Source organism: Myotis daubentonii, chromosome 17 (assembly GCF_963259705.1).
Source record: "Myotis daubentonii chromosome 17, mMyoDau2.1, whole genome shotgun sequence".
Taxonomy (NCBI): Eukaryota; Metazoa; Chordata; class Mammalia; order Chiroptera; family Vespertilionidae; genus Myotis; species Myotis daubentonii.
The window spans coordinates 46,069,055-46,088,216 of NC_081856.1; the positions used below are offsets into that span (position 1 = coordinate 46,069,055).

The following is a 19,162-nucleotide window of genomic DNA, read 5'->3' on the forward strand; positions in this document are numbered from 1 at the left end:
CCCCAGCCGACACCTGGCCAGCGCTCCACGCCCTGGGCAGGAAGGGGGGCGGGAAGGAGGGCGCCGCCGACCTGCCCTTTTTGTATTCAGCTGCCGGTGCGTCTATGCAAAGAGCCTCGAGCCGGGCTGCACCCCCGGGAGGCGCGCGCAATGGCTGAAAGCTTTTCTGTTTTGGGATGTGGCCCTACCTGCCCGCCCCTTCCCCCTCCCCCACGTGGTGCAGGTAAGAGACACCTGGCGGCGCCGGCCTATTGGCTCCTTCAAACCACGACGTGGCAGCGGTGGGGGAGGAGGCCGCCTGGGGAAAAGGAGGAGGAGGGGGCGGGAGACAATGGCTGGATGAATGGAGAGGGGCGGCCGGGAAGGGCGGGGGGCGGGGGGGTGGGGGAGACACGCAGGGCGGGAAGAGGCTGTGGCCACCCAGAGGAGAGCTGAGGCCCGAAGGGAAAAGGGTGAGGGGGAAAGGGCGCGGGGGTTTGGCGGGGGTCACGCCTTTGGAGGTAACCGAGAGGTGTAGGGGGTTGGAGACATGCCGGCCGTGGGGAACGAAGCCGGAGGAGGACCGGCGCGGGGAGGCGAAAGGAGGTCAGAGGTGAAGCCCGGGTGCGGGGCTGCCCGGGGCGCGGTGCCCGGGGAGGGCGAAGCGCGGAGGGAGGGCGGAGGGAGGGACCGCCAACGGCAGCCGGGAGGTGGCGGGGCCGTGCCAGGCCCCGGAACAGCCGCTCCCACGCCCAGCACACCTTGCCGTGCAAACAGCGGGACCCGCGGCCCGTCCCCTCCAGCTGGAGGCCGGCGCCGGCTCCCCCGAACCCCAGGTGCTGCCCGCCTTCGGGAGTGAGCGCGCCGCGCTCCCGGCCCGGACGGCCAGCCTCTCGGTGACGCTCCGAGAAGCAGTCGCTGCGCGCCGGGCGGCAGGGGGTCCCCCGGGAGGACGTGCAGGCACCGCGGACCCCATCACCTTTCCTCCCGGCTACTCCCGTGCTTGCCACGTCCTGTGAGGTTCTGGCTGCCGGCTCCGGGCGGAAACCTCCCGCGGGGCAGGGGCCGCTGCCTGGATTGGCCCCGCGTCCTAAATAAGTTGCCGCCACCGGGAGGACCGAGGCACCAGCCTCCCCTCGGTTCCCCGCGGACCCCGCGCCCTCTACACCTTGGCCCGTGTCCCTGCGGGGCTGGGGCAGGTCCCCAGCGCGGCCCCTGCTCTCGCTCGGCGAGGTCTGGCCCGGGGGCTGCGCGCCCACCACCACGTCGGGGGGCGCTGCGGTGGGTCCTGTTGACATTTTGGAGAGGAAAGCCCTGGCGGTGAAGTTTCCTCGAGTTGTAGGTTTCCGACTGGTCTATTTCGGGGAACACGATTCCGTCTGGAGTATTACTATTCCGAGTCCAGGTGCCTGGGCTCTTCATATTCATGATAGAAAGTCAGGAACCGCACACCTATCGCCACGGGAAACCCCCCTGCAGGACGCCAGCCCGGGGGAGCTGGCTGTCGGGCTGAACCGACGGGGAGGTGGCGCGGCGGGAGGGCAGAGGGGGTTGGCGCCTCGGGAGGAAGGCGGGCGGTGGGTTCGGGAGCCGGACGGAGCCGCCGCGTTTCCTAGCTGCGAGGCTGCGGGGGCCGACATTGCCTCCCGCGGCGCGGGGAGCTGCTCCCGCCCCCCGAGTGCGGGCGGAGGCCGGGGAGGTGACTCAGTCCCACGCGCGCCTGCAGTTCAGGCTGCGGCGTGTGCTACCACCTCCCGGACTGCGGGGTGCGGGGTCCGAGAGGGTCCCCGCCTCATCCCCGAACCTCGGAGCCACCCTCGGGGGCCCGCAGGCGCCGCGGGGGCTGGGACTGGGCGCGGGGCGAGGCAGGGAGGGACCTGGGAAAACCACCCAGATTGCATTGCAGTGGGTGAGGCCGCCCGGAGGAGCCGGTTCCCCCGAGCCGCCTCCCCGCCGGGTTTGCTGGGCGCTCGGTTCCCAGGTGCTGGGCCCTACCTGGGCCGGGAGGTGCCGCCCGGGAGGGGTGCGCGCCGGTTGGCAGCCTGGCGGGGCGCACCCCAGTGCGTGCCACGCAGCCCGGAGGTCCCACTCCGCGCCGCACGTGTGGCTGAGAAAGTGGTTAGAAAGCTCAGTAATCCTGCCCCGCTCCTCCTCGCAGGCCTTTGTGTTCCGATTAACCGTTTGGAAAGGGCGTGGGGAGAAACTGAGCTTTATTATCAGCAGGCCTGCCAGGGATTCCGCAGGGCTGTCCATGTTAGAATCCAATCTCCGGGCTCCCTCCTTTCACCGAGGTTTGCCTTCTTCCTGTTTAAGGAAGCCAGAGCCTGGGTTTCTGATTCTGCTCATTTAAATTTTAATTTGCCCAACTAGATTACAAGGATAAGGCTTTTGATTTGTTTTCTTCTGTTCTCGAAGGTATTCCCAGGGCTTGGAACAGAGCCTGACATATACTGGGCACTCAACAAATGTTTTTTTTTTTTAATTTTATTTATTGAAAGGGAGGGAGGGAGAGAGAGAGAGTCATCGTTATCCACTCATTAGTTGATTCTTTTTTTTTTAAAATATATTTTATTGATTTTTTTACAGAGGAAGGGAGAGGGATAGAAAGTTAGAAACATTGCTCAGCTGCCTCCTGCACAATCCCCAATGGGGATGTGCCCACAACCAAGGTACATGCCCCTGACCGGAATCGAACCTGGGACCCTTGAGTCTGCAGGCTGATGCTCTATCCACTGAGCCAAACCGGTTAGGGCTCATTGGTTGATTCTTATATGTGCCCTGACCCGGGGACCCAAAACCCCGGCTATTGAGACAGCGCTCTAACTGAATTGCCTGGTCAGGTCTCAACAAATATCTATTGAATGATTTTAAGGAAGAACACCCATCCATTTTGCAGCTCTTGTCTCCTGATTTAGGCCATAGTTCAGCTACTGAAGGTGAGCTTCCGAAAATGGGAGTCTGCAGGTAATCTAATTCTCAAGGACTAAAAGAGAGTAGGTGGTAATTCTTTGACACAACCCTACTTTGAAAAAATTCAACTCTTGTAAGATGCAGGAATGCCAAGAACAAAATCTGATGTAGTACAAGTAGATCCATTCTGAATACAAAATGTTTCATTGTCTATCCCATCCCATGTAACAAAAGGCCAATATGCAAATCGACCAAATGGCGGAATGACTAGTCGCTATGATGTGCACTGACCACCAGGGGGCAGATGCTCAATGCAGGAGCTGCCCCCTGGTGGTCATTGTGCTCCCACAGGAAGAGTGCCGCTTAGCCAGAAGCCCTGAGCCAGGCTCAGGCTGGTGAGCCCAGTGGTGGTGGGGGGAGCCTCTCCCACCTCTGCAGCAGCACTAAGGATGTCCGGGGGCTCCTGGACTAGGCATAGGCCAGGCTGAGGGAACCCCCCCCACCCCCCAGTGCACAAATTTCGTGCACCGGGCCTCTGGCCTGTAAATAATTCTAATGCATATTAGAATAATCAGTATGAGTTGGCTGAGAGGAACCTTGAGAAGAGGAGCTCACTTTACCTATAGTCTTCACTGGAAACCACCTTTAAAACTTCCAGAATAAGTTAGAATCTTCCCTTCTTTTCCTCTTCCTCCTCCTCCTCCTCCTTCTCCTCCTGCTCCTCCTCTTCCTTCTTAGGCAGGCTGAAAAGTAACTAGCTTATATTCTTAAAACTATAAAGGTCATGAATGAGAAAGACTGAAGAACTATTCCAGATTAAAGGAATTTATTAAATATGGATCCTGGACCAGAAATCCTTTTTTTTTTTTGAATCTTTTCTTGCTTTAAAGAACATTATTGGGACAAAAGAAAACTATTTTAATAAGGTCTGTATATCAAATAACAATATTGTACCTGTTAATTGGGACAATAGAAAAAAAATTGAATAAGGTCTGTAGATTAAAAACAGTATTATATCAGTGTTAATTTCCTGATTTTGTAATATTGTGGTTTGTCTGGAGACTGTCCTTTGTTTTAGGAAGTACCCAGCATTTAAGAATAACGGAGAATCATGTCTGTAACACCTTCGAATGATTCTGATAAAGTTGACAGGAATAAGGGAGAATCATGTCTATGACACTTCCGAATGATTCTGATAAAGTATACATATATATGTGCATTTATGTGTCCTGACCAGGAATCCAACCTGCAACCTTGGCATATTGGGATGACACTCTAATCAACCTAGCACTCCGGCCATGGCTGTATATGTCATATTCGTACTACTTGCAATGCAGTTTCCTTTTGATGACTACAGTAGCAGCACTACACTTGCTGGCTCCAGTTGTGTTTGGGATCTCCATCTTTCTTGGAGTTCTCTTGTACCTGTAAGAAAAGAGGCTTCAGAAGTGAATCAAAATGTTCTCTAATTAGATAGTGGTGTTGGTTTTTACAAATGTAAAATACTAAAAACCACTGAATTGTATTCTTTAAAAGGGTGGACAATTCTGGTATGTAGGTTATATTTGTTTTTTAAAATACAATTTTAAAAATAAAATTGTGAGGCTGCCACAAGCCATTGATATTTCTTAGTTATTTGTATTAGATGTAGTTGTAAGAGAGATCACATGTTATAGTCTCTGGATAAGTCCATCTTCTTTGAAGTGAGGTAGTAGGGAGAGGTGATGGTCAAGATAACGAAATACAATATAGTTTTCTATTAATTACTCTGTGCATTACATATTTAAACAAATTACCGGTCTGAACTTTTATTATAGCAATTATTATAGACAGTCTGTGTGGACAAAGTATGGGTTTATTAATCAGCCCTGCCATTTACTACCTCGCGGCCTTGGGTATGTGCTTTAACCTCACAAGGCCTCAGTTTCTCACCTGTAAAAGTGGGGATGATGATAATGTGCACTTTAAGGGCAGAGGATATGTATAAAGAAACGTTTTCCTTGAAGAAAACAAACCTGAAAACCAGGAAAGTTACTACTCAAGAGCAGCGATCTTAATCAGTGTGCCACAAGAATTTTTAAAACATGCCATACCTGATTATTTAGTCTGGGAGCCTGGCCTCTTTTCCCATAGACTGTGAAATAAAAGACACCAGCCAACACTACGATCGTCATAGGTGTGAAGGAATCAAAATTATACCTACTTTTTGGTCAGATTAGAAAAAATATATGTAAGTTTTGGCGTGCTACAGAATTTTAGTAGTTAGTTGATATGTGCCAGGAAATGAAAAAGGTCAAAAATTGCAGCTCAAGGGAAATCTCCATGTAGGATGGGGACTCTCCAGACAACAACCACAAAAGCCATTAGCCCTCTGACCTCAGCTTAGACTAAAGACCCCGTCAAGGCAGATGGACACCTTTAAACAAGACTTTACTGACCATGTGTCACAGGGAAATCCACCATGAATCTGGACAAGATAAGCCTTCTACTTGGGGACCACAGAACCTATCTATTTAACTGGGCATCCAGGGAAATGAGGCTACCCAGGGGAATTGGTCCTCCTTACTTCTGGCCTCATGCCTTTTGCTGAGGAATAGTTACCTGCCTCTCCCAAAATCCAGTCAGAGAGGGAAGCACAATAGCAAACCTTATCTATTATTGATTTTTTTTTTAGGTTAATAGCTCATGAGGAACTTTATTTTTCTTTTATTATTTAAAGTATTACAAATAGTGCTACATATGTTGCCTTTTTCCCCCATTGACCTCCTGCCAGCCTCCCCCAACCCTTGGCAAATGCCCTCACCTCCCTAGTGTCTGTGTCCATTGCTTATGCTTATATGCATGCATACAAGTCCTTTGGTTGATCACTTACCCCCCCCCCGCCCCACCCTCCCCTACCTTCCCACTAAAGTTTGACAGTCTGTTTGATGCTTCTTTGTCTCTGTATCTATTTTTGTTCATCAGTTTGATGTTCAGTTCATTATATTCTACAAATGAGTGAGATTATGTGATATCTTTCTCTGACTGGCTTATTTCACTTAGCATAATGCTCTCCAGTTCCATCCATGCTGTTGCAGATGGTAAGGATTCCTTTTTTACAGCAGCGTAGTATTCCATTGTGTAGTTGTACCACCATTTTCTAATCTAGTCTGATTTTTTAAAAATATATTTTATTGATTTTTTACAGAGAGGAAGGGAGAGGAATAGAGAATTAGAAACATCGATCAGCTGTCTCCTGCACACCCCCCACTGGGGATGTGCCTGCAACCAAGGTACATGCCCTTGACCGGAATCGAACCTGGGACCCTTGAGTCAGCAGGCCGACGCTCTATCCACTGAGCCAACCGGTTAGGGCTGATTTTTTTTTTTTTTTAGAGTGAAGAAAAGAGAGGGGGAGAGAGAGAGGAACATCTATGTGAGAGTGAACCACTGATCAGCACGTGCCCAACTGGGGATTGAACCCACAACCTGGGTATGTGCCCTGACCAGGACTCGAACCCCAGACCTCTCAGTGTGTGGGCCGATGCTCTAACCAACTGAGCCACACTGGCCAGGGTGCAAACATTTTCTTTTAAGTCAAGGTGGATTGCCAGGAGTGGGTATTTAAAGAAAGGTTTAAGAAGCTTTGTTTTATTCTCATGTTCCTCTGCTTACCTGTCACATACCTACTCATCCATCCATTTGACTGATAAAGGGACAATTTTGTTATTCTGGCAAAATGCAACCCCAAGATCAGGAACTCATTGTCACCCTGCTTTGTGTATGAAGTATTTAAAGTGTTGTTGAGATAATATACTTGGCAGATACAGCCATTTGGAGTCAGTGAAGATAAGTTTTATGATGGCCCCATATCTCAGTCAAAGGGAAAACATGGTCTTTTCAAAAGTGGTGCTGGGATCAGACTATTAATCCCCAGAGGGAAAGTAGGGGAGGGTGGGGGTAAGGGGAAGAGATCAACCAAAGGACTTGTATGCATGCATATAAGCCAAACCAATGGACATGGACAACAGGGGGATGAGAGCATGAGTGTGTGTGGGGGGTGGGGGGGGGGGGTGGATGAGGGTTAATGGGGGGGGGGGATGAGGACACATTTGTAATTCCTTAACTAATAAAGAATTTAAAGAAGAAAAAAAAAGTGGTGCTGGGACAATGGATAGTTATGTGGAAAATAATTAAGTGGGACCACTTCCATTTATTGTACAGAAAATAAAATGACTCATGAATCTAACTGCAGCAATGTGTTATAGTCATACAACATAATATTCAGCTATATAAAGGAATGAAGTACTGACAGAAACTACAACCTGGATGAAACTTGAAAACATGTGAAATGAAGGAAGCTGTCACAAAAGGCCACATATTGTATGATTGTATTTACATGAAATGTCCAGAACAGGCAAATCCGTAGCGACAGAAAGTGGACTCGCGGTTGTTAGGACCCGGGAGGGAGTGGGGAACGGGGAATTTCTGCTAATGAACATAAACGTTTCTTTCAGGAGTAAATGAAATGTTCTAAATTTAGATAGTGATGTTGGTTTTACAAGTCTGATGTACAAAAAACCACTGAAGTGGACACTAAAGAGATGAATTTTATGGTATGTGAATTAAATGTCAATAAAACTGTTATATAACAAAAGAACCTATCTTGCAGCATTACAGTTATGCCTTTATATATATTTCTCCTTCTACCAAAATTAGCCTGTTTGCTCCCTTCGTCCTTACACATTGTCGATACTAAATGAACACAATAAATACTTGTTGAGCCAGTGATTAATTCATTGACATTTTTGACTTTGGCAGTTGGCAGGAAAGATTATTGGTGGCTGAGCCAGAGGCCTGGAGAAGAAAAAGCACCCGGTTTGAGCAGCCAGTAATTCCTGTCTGGCTAGAGACACAAGAAAAGAAGCAGTCCAAATGTGAGTAGTAAAGTCGGTACTAACTATTCTTCGTTCCATTAAAAAAAATTTGTTTTAAATACATATATTTTATTGATTTTTTACAGAGAGGAAGGGAGAGGGATAGAGAGTTAGAAACATCGATGAGAGAGAAACATCGATCAGCTGCCTCCTGCACGCCCCCCACTGGGGATGTGCCCGCAACCAAGGTACATGCCCTTGACCGGAATCGAACCTGGGACCCTTGAGTCCACAGGCCAATGCTCTATCCACTGAGCCAAACCGGTTAGGGCCATTAAAATTTTTTTAAAATTGATTTTACGGAGAGAGGGAGAGGGAGAGGGGGGGGGAGAGAGAGAGAGAGAGAGAGAGAGAGATCCATTTGTTGTTCCACTTATTTATGCATTCATTGCTTGCTTCTTTTATGTGCCCTGATCTGGGATCAAACCTTGACTTATTGGTACGATGCTCTAACCAACTGAACTACCCAGCCAGGGCTGTTCCGTTTTTTATTGTTGTTAAATATTGTTGTGAATTGATGGTGTTTTTGCTAACTAAAAATATTTTCAGACAAAATGCTGAGTCAACCATTCTCCCCTATGCCTTTTCCTATCTCCTCAGTTTAGTTAAGAAACTACAAGGGAGGTTGCTCCATTTGGAACAAAACAGGAAGAAAACAGTTTCATCTTTGGCTGCCACAACCAGGCTCTGTCCACTCTGGAAATACTACTGTAAAAGCCTAAGGTGATCCTCATGCTTCATTCACACAATTACTCTGCCCTCCTTTCACACAGTTCTAACGCCACAAACCCGCTCACAGCTACCTGCCCAGCTTCATTTCTGCTTTCCTTCATTCAACAAATATTTACCAAGCGCTTACTTTTTGCCAGGTATAGCACCAGCACTGGATATGGCAGCAAATAATTCTCAATATATGTCGTAGTGTCCAGTGTTGAGTTGAAGGATTTCTATTGGACTGTTTGTAGCGTGGACCCTAAGAAAGAAGATACCTACAAAAAAAAAGGCTCCCAGTGGCTACCTGGGCTCAAATTGAAAACAAACAAAAGAACACCAGAACCTAGGAGCCATTCCTACCCAGGGGCCTCCCTTACAAACTGCACTTCAGGGAGAAGTCTGCACTGAACTGCCTGCCTGCGCTGTATTTCTGCCAGCTGAGCCAATCCTCATAAAGGAGTTCCTGGAATCCTATTTCCGCCAGTAGGACTGAGGCTTTCCCCATTTAATCAGAGCTACACACCTATATCCCAATCAGCTTCTTCACTGACCAAGGTGACTCCACTCTGAGCTATCTGGACAGTGCCTTTCGGACCAATCAAACTGTGTGGATTTGGAGTCTTCATTTGCATGAGGACAGACCAGTCAGGGAACAGGGCGGGGACCTCTGTCTATATAAGTCAGCTCTCCTCTCTGAGGGTGCACTTTCCCTTTTCACTAAAGAGTGGTTCCCTGCTGTTGTGTTGTTTGTTTTGTTTTGTTTTGTTTTGTTTTTCTGGAGCAGACCAGCATGGAACAGAGCTGTCTGGTTGGGGAGGAGCCTGGCCTCAGAGCTGCTTGGCCACAGAGCTGTCTCACAGTCGTGCTGTAGTTGTATTACAACTGAGCTGTTTTGCACTAAATAGAGCTTCCTTCTTCACCATGCCACAATGTGGGGGTTCCTGTTGGCCTTGAATTGGCACCAAAGACCCATCAGTTGACTATTTTTAGAAAGAGCTTACAAACCAGGCCCTAGTAAATGTGTGAGAATACTGTCTGGCATTGGAATATAATAGAACTATGCGGTATTCAAGGATTTCATGTGCACTGTTCCACTTGATACTCAAATCTGTTAAAAAGAAGAAGGGTAGGGCAAGTATTATCTTCATTTTGCCGATGAGACTAGTGAGATTTGGGTAGGTTAAATGATTCCTTCAAGTTCACATTGCTAGTAAGCTGAAAAGCCAGCTTGGGAGCCTAGCTGTTACTTCTAATTGGATGTTTTTTCCTAATAGCCCTACTGAAACAGGAAGGTCTGACTTCGTAGGGGCAGCTGCCTCTGTCTGTGCATAAACAATAAGGCAGCCAAGAACTGTTAGGTTTTCTCTTTTTAAAATTTTAATAAACCATCACTGTGCTTATTATCAATTTTATTAACTGGCTGCCATCAAGAAGCAAATCCAGATCACAGTATCATCAGCTTTCTAAACAACAAAAACATAAGACATTTCCGATGCTGTTAAGTCAACAGTTAGAGGAAATTAAGGTTGGGAAAGAATGGAACAGTCATAGAGCCTTAGATCTGGGGGTGAGGCACTTTAAAGACATGAATATTGAGGTTTAAGGTTTTGTATCTTGCCCATAGGCACAGACTTAGCAGAGGCAGATTCAAATTCAGGATTTTTCTGACTCAAAATCAAGACCAAGCTTCCTGCCCATTGCCAGATACTAGAGCATTCTTAGAGCCGTCATTAGTGTACGGTCAGTGGCGAGGCGAGAGATTTCAGAATAAGTGGTGGCTCAGAAGCTGCTAAAAAGAACTCAGACGAGCCCAGCTTTAATACTGGTTCCGCCCAACATGCTACTTTGTGATTTAACCTCCCCGAGCCTCGGTTTCCTGAGGTATAAAATGGGGGTATTAATATTTTGTAGATTATTTCATCTGCTGTGAAGATTACATGAGAGAACACCCTTGAAAGTGCTGGCCCAAGTACTAAGCACCATAAACGTGTGTATATTCCTCCCTCCCCAAAGGTAAACTCCTCCTCTACTTTGAACCCAACCTGTTAGGACCTAGAATTACGGTATTATTATTATTGCCATGGGAATCAGTCTTGGGAAGAGCAATTTCTCTTTCTTCATTGTTTTCCACTCTATTTACATTTTCTGCTCTTCACTTAGTCCCTAAAGAGAGCCTTCTCCCTGCCATTAAGTCACCCATTGCAAACCTTTGCCTGGATGCATGAAAGGAATCATCTCCCTTCCTAGTTTGACAGTCACTCTGCACTGGTCAGATCCCTCCTCCTCTCCTGATGAACTGCCCCTCCTCTGTGGTCCAGCACCTACAGTTCTTGCTTGCTATTAAGGGGGAAGGATAATTACAGCGTCGGCCTGCAGAGCCGCCTTGGGTTGATGACGCATGGTTTGATGATAACTTCCTGGCCCATAAGAATACCGAGCCTCCAGGAAAGATGCCAAGTGAAGTGACCTAACTTCTCATTCTCCATCAAGATTGGCCCGTCTTTTTCCAGCATTCCACCACCCCTGGCCTGAAAGACTTGTTTCTCTAGACTCAGACAAAACTGAAAGTGACTTTCGACAGGGAAATCTGAGTCCTTTCCTTTTCTTTCCTAGGTGAGGCAACAAGCTGCTTCAGGTCAGGTGGCAAGTTAGTGGGGGAGCCCAGACCGCAACTCAGGTTTTCTTACCCCCACAACGCACTCCTGCAGCAGGAAGCAGTTTCATGGTGGAGCCTGCTCTGGACTAGAGCTGCAGTTCTGTGACCTTACAGCAACAACCTCACTAGGCTGTAGTGACTGTCTTGCTTTTTTCTCTTTTAATTTTTAAAATTTTTATTGATTTCGGAGAGGAAGAGAGAGGGAGAGATAGAAACATCAATGAGGAGAGAGAATCATTGATCGGCTGCCTCCTGCACGCCCCACACTGGGGATCGAGCCTGCAGCCCAGGCATGTGCCCTGACTGGGAATCCAATGATGACCTTCTGGCTCATAGGTCAATGCTCAACCACTAAGCCACGCCAGCTGGGCTATTTTTTTGTTAATACTTTAAAATTGTGTATTAATTATAATGTGGCCATAGTAGAACAATGTAGCAAAAAAAAGAAAAATAAAAGTCAAGAGGAAGAGACGGAAAAGAAGATGGGGTAGGGAGAGTGGAGAGAGAGAGGTAGGTAAAGCTAAGTGGCAGGAGGAGAACAGAGGAAGGAAAAGGGCGAGTCGAGACTGAGGTACTGAATGGGTGAGCATCCTGCACCAGCTTTGTTGGTCAGAAGCCGACCCTCAGTTTCTGGTTCTGTCACACAAATAATTACTTAGAGAACTCTGCCATTCCCACAAGCAACTCTAATTGCCCTACCCCCAGACCTAAGGCTCTGTTACTGTTCCCTTCTTTCCCAGCCTTAAACACTGTCCCCATCAAAAGCTGAGCCCAGAAAGTCAGGGAAAACTCAGGGTATGTGTTAAAATTGCTGGCTCAGGAAAATAAAAATGTTGGAATGCCCCATATGTACGGTGTCCTGGCTCTCCATGTATGAAACACGGGGAGTTTAATTATTCTGGAGAACCTATTTTTTTAGCCTGATATAATAATACCTTCCAGAGTCAAATTTGGATACACCCCCATCTCTAACTTAAAGGGCATTGAGCCAAACTGGCAATTCCAAGAACAAGACCACATCTCTTTCCATCACACGCTGGGGAGGTAAATAATCACAGGCAAGAACCAGGAGCCAGAGATACACTCTGACTCATTGTTTTTCAAATTGAAAATTTTATTGAGATAATTACAGGTTCATGTGCAGTTGTAAGGAATTAAACAGAGAAAATCTACCCTTTACCCAGTTTCTTCCTATGGTATTATTGTGCAAAACTATAGTACAATATCACAACCAGGATGTTGACAGTGATGTAGTCCATTCAGATTTCTTCAGTTCTGCTTGTACTCATTTGTGTGTGTGTGTGTGTATTTACACTTCTGTTGCTCCTTAAGGATGTATCCACCATCAAAGTGCAGATATTGTATAGTTCCATTACCATAAACATCCTCTGTGTTGCTTTATTATAACCACACCCACTTCCCTCCTGTCCCCCCTCCTTCCACCATACTTAACCTGTAACAATCACTATTGTGTTTCTAAAATTTCATCATTTCAAAAATTTTATATAAATGGAAATCAGAGAGTATTTAACCTCTTGGGGTTGTCTCTTTTTCCCCCCCACTCAGCATAATTCCCCAGAGCGTCATCCAAATTGTTGCATATATCAATAGTTTGTTCCTTTATATTGCTGAGTTTATTCTTTTTTTACTCTGTTATTGTGAATAAGTCTCTTAGTTTTTATTTTTCTACTTGAAGGATCCTGGGAATTATCTTAACCCTTCCAAGACTTCATTTATTCATCTGAGTGTTTTTGTTTTGTTGTTTTGTTTTTAGAAAGTTCATCTCCTACGGTGTTTCTTTAAAATATTTTATTGATTTTTTACAGAGAGGAAGGGAGAGGGATAGAGAACTAGAAACATCGATGAGAGAGAAACATCGATCAGCTGCCTCCTGCACACTCTCCACTGGGGATGTGCCCGCAACCAAGGTTCATGCCCTTGACCGGAATCGAACCTGGGACCCTTCAGTCTGCAGGCCGACACTCTATCTACTGAGCCAGACCGGTCAGGATGGGTGTGTTTTTTTTAAATTATTATTTTTTGTTTGTTTAATGGTTGGAAATTGATAAGAGCATAGTTTCTCCCAGAATTGATATAAAGATCAAATAAAGTAATGATGCACTGTGAACTGTAAAGTATTATAAGGCCTCTTGGAGGGAAGATCCCATTTTAAATATTATTTTTCCTACTTTTTTGAGACATCAAATTACTCCTATTTGGGGGATTTTCTCCTATCTAGTTGAACTCAAGGAAGGGGTACAGAGATTTAGCTTTTAGGTCTACCTCGAGGTTGTTACTTATCTGAGCAGGGAGAGAGAGAGTTGGTGGGGGTGGAGAGGGAAAAGGGAGGAGGGAGTTGGAGAGAGAGATTAACAGGAGGAGAGAGGGAGGAAGAGATGGGAGAGAGAGCAGGGCGAGTGTGAAGGTTTCAGAGCTCATTTCAAGCATTCTCAAACCTGTTCTGAAGGCAGAATACCTAAAAATTACATGCAATTTGCCGTAACAGTCGAAATCACTAAAAAAAAAAAAAAAAAATTAGTGGCAAAAACAACTCCTTTAATTCTGTGTTTCCAGTATCATAACTCAGCCATGAGCACACATCCCCTTTAAAAAGAGCAGGATGGCTAAGTGTGGTTACCTGTTTCTGCGTTTTTCAGTACATACTCAGTTTGTGTTCCACTGAAGTTCATCAGAAGATTAGTGGTAGCATGCTCTAATTTTTCCTATAAAGAAAAAAATTTATCGAAGAGATCTTAAAATTTGAATGTTCTACCTATTAACCTTCTTTTCTTTCTTTCTTTTTCTTTAACCAGGAGAAAGGTATTGATTCTGTTTTAGTGGGAATGTTCCTATCCAGCTCACCTTCTACTCTATTCAGTTAAGTCAGAATTATTTGAGGAGTTTTTTTTTTTTTTTTTTAAACATTTTTATTGATTTCAGAGAGGAAGGGAGAGGAAGAGAGAGAGAAACATCAATGATGAGAAAGAATCATTGATTGGCTGCCTCCTGCATGCCCCCTACTGGGGATTGAGCCTGCAATCCAGGCATGTGCCCTTGACTGGAATCGAACCTAGGACCCTTCAGTCCGCAGGCATATGCTCTATCCACTGAGCCAAACTAGCTAGGGCTTATTTGAGGAGTTTTTAAAAAATAGATTCATTAGTAAAAATTAAATTCAAAACTAATGACAATAAAAATAATAATTTACATATATAGAGTAGTCCCCTTTATCCACAGTTTCACTTTCTGTGGTTTCAGTCACCTGTGTTCAACCGTGGTATGAAAATATTAAATGGAAAATTCCAGAAATAAACACTTCATAAGTTTTAAATTGTGTGCAGTTCTGAGTAGCATGATGAAATCTCATGCCCTCCCACTCCATCCCACTTGGGAGGTGAATCATTCCTTTGTCCAGGGTATCCCCGCCTCTGAGTCACTTCGCAGCCCTCTGGGTTATCAGATCGACTGTCTCGGTGTTCAAGTAACCCTTATTTTACAAAAATTATGGGATATTTTCTTGATGTCATGCAGCATTGAACTCACCCAGGTGATTACCAAAGGATTACAACCTCTGCCGCAACACCTTGATGATTTAAAAAGAAACAACTTTTGATTACAGTGTTCTTCCAAAAGCTTTTTTTGGGGAAAAAAGAAAAATACCTAAAAAACCTTCAACTATTGAGGATCGCCAACTATCAACATCATCTGATCCTGACAGCCAATCACCAACATGTCATGGCTCGATGATCCAGGATCCCCCAAAGCAGATGATCCTCCTTCTGATATATTGTCAGAAGGTCAAAAGTAGCTTAATGCTATGTCACAAAACCTATGTTATTCACCTCTCTTTATCTCATCATGTTGGCAGTGTATCAACTCACCTCTTCATAAGAAGGGTAAGTACAGTGCAATAAGGTATTTTGAGAGAGACTCACATAACTTTGATTACAGTGTAGTTATCATTGTTCTATTTTTCTAGTTATTGTTGTTAAACTCTTACCATGCCTAATTTATAAATTAAACTTTATCATAGGTACTTATGTATAGAAAAAAAACCCCGTAGTATATGTAGGGGTCGGTACTATCTGTGGTTTCAGACATCCACTGGAGACTTGGAAGGTATTCCCCTTGGATAAGGAAGGACTATTGTATATATATATTCCAATTCCCATTTCTACTAATTCACTAGATCTAGAAAGGAAATGGGAAGCTTTTTTGTTTTTTTGTTTTGTTTTGGTGTTTAAGTTCCACAGTGATTCTAGCCAGGTTGGGAATCCCTTTTATTTGGGATCTGTCTTTAGTGCCCTGGATGGACTTTTTCTGACATCTGTGTGTGCCTCTCTTCTGGATATTGTGTTTTCACAAAAGGTTTCCTTACCATCAAAACCAGGTGCCCAGTGGGTTTTCAGCTTCCTCAGTCCGTGGAACCACCCTTGCTAAGGCCATCATCACTTCTCTTTCTCATCTTGCTCAACGGTCAGCAGCATCGGACACATGGCACACCCTCTTAGCTTGAGGTACATTCAAGCCTTTATTTCCACAACGTTGGGCTGTCCTACCTCTCGGATTTGTACTTTTCAGCTCCTTTGTGGGCTCCACTCCCCTGCCTCACTCCTCAAGTTCTCAGACCTGGAACTCTAGCTGGACTCTTTTCTGCCAGGTCCGCACTTTGTCCCTGTGTGATCCCACTTAGGCAGCTGGCTTTATTATTATTATTATCATCATCATCATTATTAATTTTAAAATATATTTTTATTGATTTCAGAGAGGAAGGGAAAAGGAGAGAGAGAAATATCAATGATGAGAGAATCATTGATCGGCTGCCTCCTGCATGCCCCCTACTGGGGATCAAGCCTGCAACCCAGGCATGTGCCCTTGACGGGAATCGAACCTGGGACCTTTCAGTCCGCAGGCTGACACTCTAACCCCTGAGCCGAACCGGATAGGGCTTTATTATTATTTTTAATTAATATGTTTTTATTGATTTTAGAGGGCTATAGATGGAAACATCAATTGGCTGCCTCCAGCATGCCCCCTACTGGGGATCGAGCCCCAAACATGGGGAATGGATCCAGTGATCTCTTGGTTCATGCGTCAGTGCTCAACCACTGAGCCACACTGGGTGGACTAGGCAGCTGGCTTTAAATACTCTACTATCCTTATGCTAATGGTATTTATAGTCCCACCCCTGACTTTCTTCCAGAGGTGCCTACTTGACATCTCCATTGGATATCTCTTAGACACCTCAAATTTACCAAGTCTAAAATAGAACTCTTGATTCACCCCCCCCCTCCCTGCTTTCCACCCCAAATAACCAGCTGGGTCTGTAGGCTTCCTCATTTCATTTAACAGCCCCTTCATCCACACAGTTGTTCAAGCTAAACACCTAGCAGTCACCTATGCTTCCCCTTTCCTCCCTCACCCACCTATAAAACGAAGTCAAAATCTCTTTACTTCTCACCATCCCTCAGCAACTTCTCTAGTCCATCCACCATTGTCTCGGCTTAGTGGTTGAGTGTCGACCTATGAACCAAGAGGTCATAGTTTGATTCCTGGACAGGGCACATGCCTGGGTTGTGGGCTCGATTCCCAGTAGGGGGCATGCAAGAGGCAGCCGATCAGTGATTCTCTCTCATCATTGATGTTTCTATCTCTCTCTCCCCCTCTTTCTTCCTCTCTGAAATCAATAAAAATATATAAAAAATGTAAATGAAGTCAGACCACTCTCTTGCTTAAAACTCTCTAATGACTTTCAAGTAGAAAAATAAGCCAACCCCTTATTATGGAGCTTTAAATAACAAAGGCCTGAACCCTCCTTGCATTGTTGCCTCCTTTGCCTGAAGGTTCTTCCCACAGATCTTTGCATTGCAGCTTTCTCAGCATTTAGGCCTTGACTCAAATATCACTAGGAGAGAAAATTTTCTGAGTTATCTTATCTGATGATTCTCCCAACATGCCTGGCCTTCCTCTTTCTTGGTATCTGATGCATTTTCTCCATTGCCCTTTCACTATCTGACAGTTTTATCTATGTGTTTGTTTACTCGTTTATTGCTGGTTCAGCCTGACTAGGATGCAAATTCTAGCTCCACAAAGCAGATGCTCAATTAACATTTGTTTAATAAGTCACTGGTATTCCAAGTATTCCCTTTTTCTTGGGCATTGCATTTTAACTGGGATCAAAGCCTTAAGATCAGGGAAAAGCAAGCTGGTGAAATTTTATTTATTTTATTTTTATTTTTTTAATATATTTTTATTGATTTCAGAGAGAGAGGAAGGGAGAGGGAGAGAGCGATAGAAACATCAATGATGAGAGAGAATCATTGCATTGATTGGCTGCCACCAGCATGCCCCCAACTGGGGATCGAGCCCACAACCCAGGCATGTGCCCTGACCAGGAATCAAACCAGTGACCTCTTGGTTCATAGGTCAACGCTGAGCCATGCCAGCTGGGCGAGCTGGTGAAATTTTAATCATCCACTCACTGACCAAGTAGCATTTCTTCACCACACCCCTGAAAAATCATACCTCTAGTTTCAGGCCACCCCCATTTTCCGTCTGTACTTGCTTCTGGATCCCTTCAAACTTTCCTGGGAGGTTCCCTCGGAAAACTGTTCTTCCTTAGTTAGACCCATCCCCCCACCCTCAATGGGTGTTCAGGTGTCCAGACTTACAGATTCTTGTTTTCAGTCGCTTACAACATGGGTACCCGTGTCGGAGGCCATGCCAGGTTCTGCAGGTTGGTTGAGCCTTTCTCAGCCTGCAGCTCAGCAGTTTCAGAAGCCTCCTGCCACCGCAGCGTTATGCTCCTGGTTGTCCATACCCTCACTCCTGCCTCCCAGCTCTGCTGAGCCCATGTTTCCTGTGCCTTTTCTGGCCTGCACCTTTTCTTGCTTTTTTACTGGCTAGGTGCCTGATTCTACCTCCGGCTTCTCCATTTCTGGAAACATTCCACCATTACTGCTGCCGCAATTCTGCCCCCTAGTGGCTGAAACTGAAAATGCCTTTCGGTAAATTGACACTCTGCCACCCCTTCAATGGTATGTATGCTCCCTTTTTATTCCCCTTCCATGTCCCTTGTTCTTTTTTTTTTTTTTTTTTAATATATTTTATTGATTTTTTACAGAGAGGAAGGGAGAGAGATAGAGAGTTAGAAACATCGATCAGCTGCCTCCCGCACATCCCCCACCAGGGAAGTGCCCGCAACCCAGGCACATGCCCCCGACCGGAATCGAACCTGGGACCCTTCAGTCCGCAGGCCGACGCTCTATCCACTGAGCCAAACCGGTTTCGGCCATGTCCCTTGTTCTTGACAGGATAACAGTTACTCCCAGGGCTGGATTGAAAACTTAGTACCCCATTAAATGAACAGATAGTCTGTAAATGTTCAACATTTATTTAGCGAGGGAAGAGAGAAACTAGTTTTTTTACTCATAAAAATTACTCAAACTAAGAGATCTATAACTAGTAATTTTCCAAACCAGAAAACTGCCTGAGAAGAATAATTTATTTTGTCCTTCAGCAATAACCACAATTTTGACTTCTTTTATCTCAAATTAGAGTTGTCTGTTGTTAGACTTGATATCAATGGAATCACACAATATGTAAATTTGGGGGGGTCTGGCTCTTTTACTCAGCATATTTTAGAATTCACCCATGTTGCTGCATGTAATAGTTCTTTTTATTGCTAAATAATATATAACTGTATGGGCATACCATAATTTATCCATTCCCATATTGATGGACCTTTAGACTGTTTCCAGATCTTTTCAGGCTATTATGAATAAAACTACTATGAAAATTTGTGTGCAATTATTTTCATGAGCATATGTTTTAATTTGTCTTGGGAAGTTACTTAGAAGCAGAACTGCTGGGTCCAAAGGCACGTATTTATATTTATTAGAAACTGCCAGTTTTCCAAAGTGGTTGTGCCATTTTATATTTTTGGGAGACACATGAAACTGTTTAAAATTTAGACAATAGCTCTAGC

General features: G+C 45.3%; 1 long non-coding RNA gene across 8 annotated transcripts; it reads left to right on the top strand.

Annotated features, from left to right (window-relative positions):
* The first annotated feature begins 104 nt into the window (after positions 1-104).
* On the top strand, positions 105-9,255 carry LOC132219719 (uncharacterized). Of its 8 annotated transcripts, XR_009449575.1 has the most exons (5): positions 4,335-5,969; positions 6,265-6,361; positions 7,386-7,484; positions 7,690-7,805; positions 8,406-9,255. It is a non-coding gene; the product is annotated as an uncharacterized LOC132219719 (long non-coding RNA). The 8 variants fall into 8 exon arrangements; XR_009449579.1 differs by lacking the exons at positions 4,335-5,969; positions 6,265-6,361; positions 7,386-7,484 and adding exons at positions 488-592; positions 4,127-4,316; XR_009449576.1 differs by lacking the exon at positions 7,386-7,484 and having other exon boundaries at positions 4,337-5,969.
* The last annotated feature ends 9,907 nt before the right edge of the window (positions 9,256-19,162 follow it).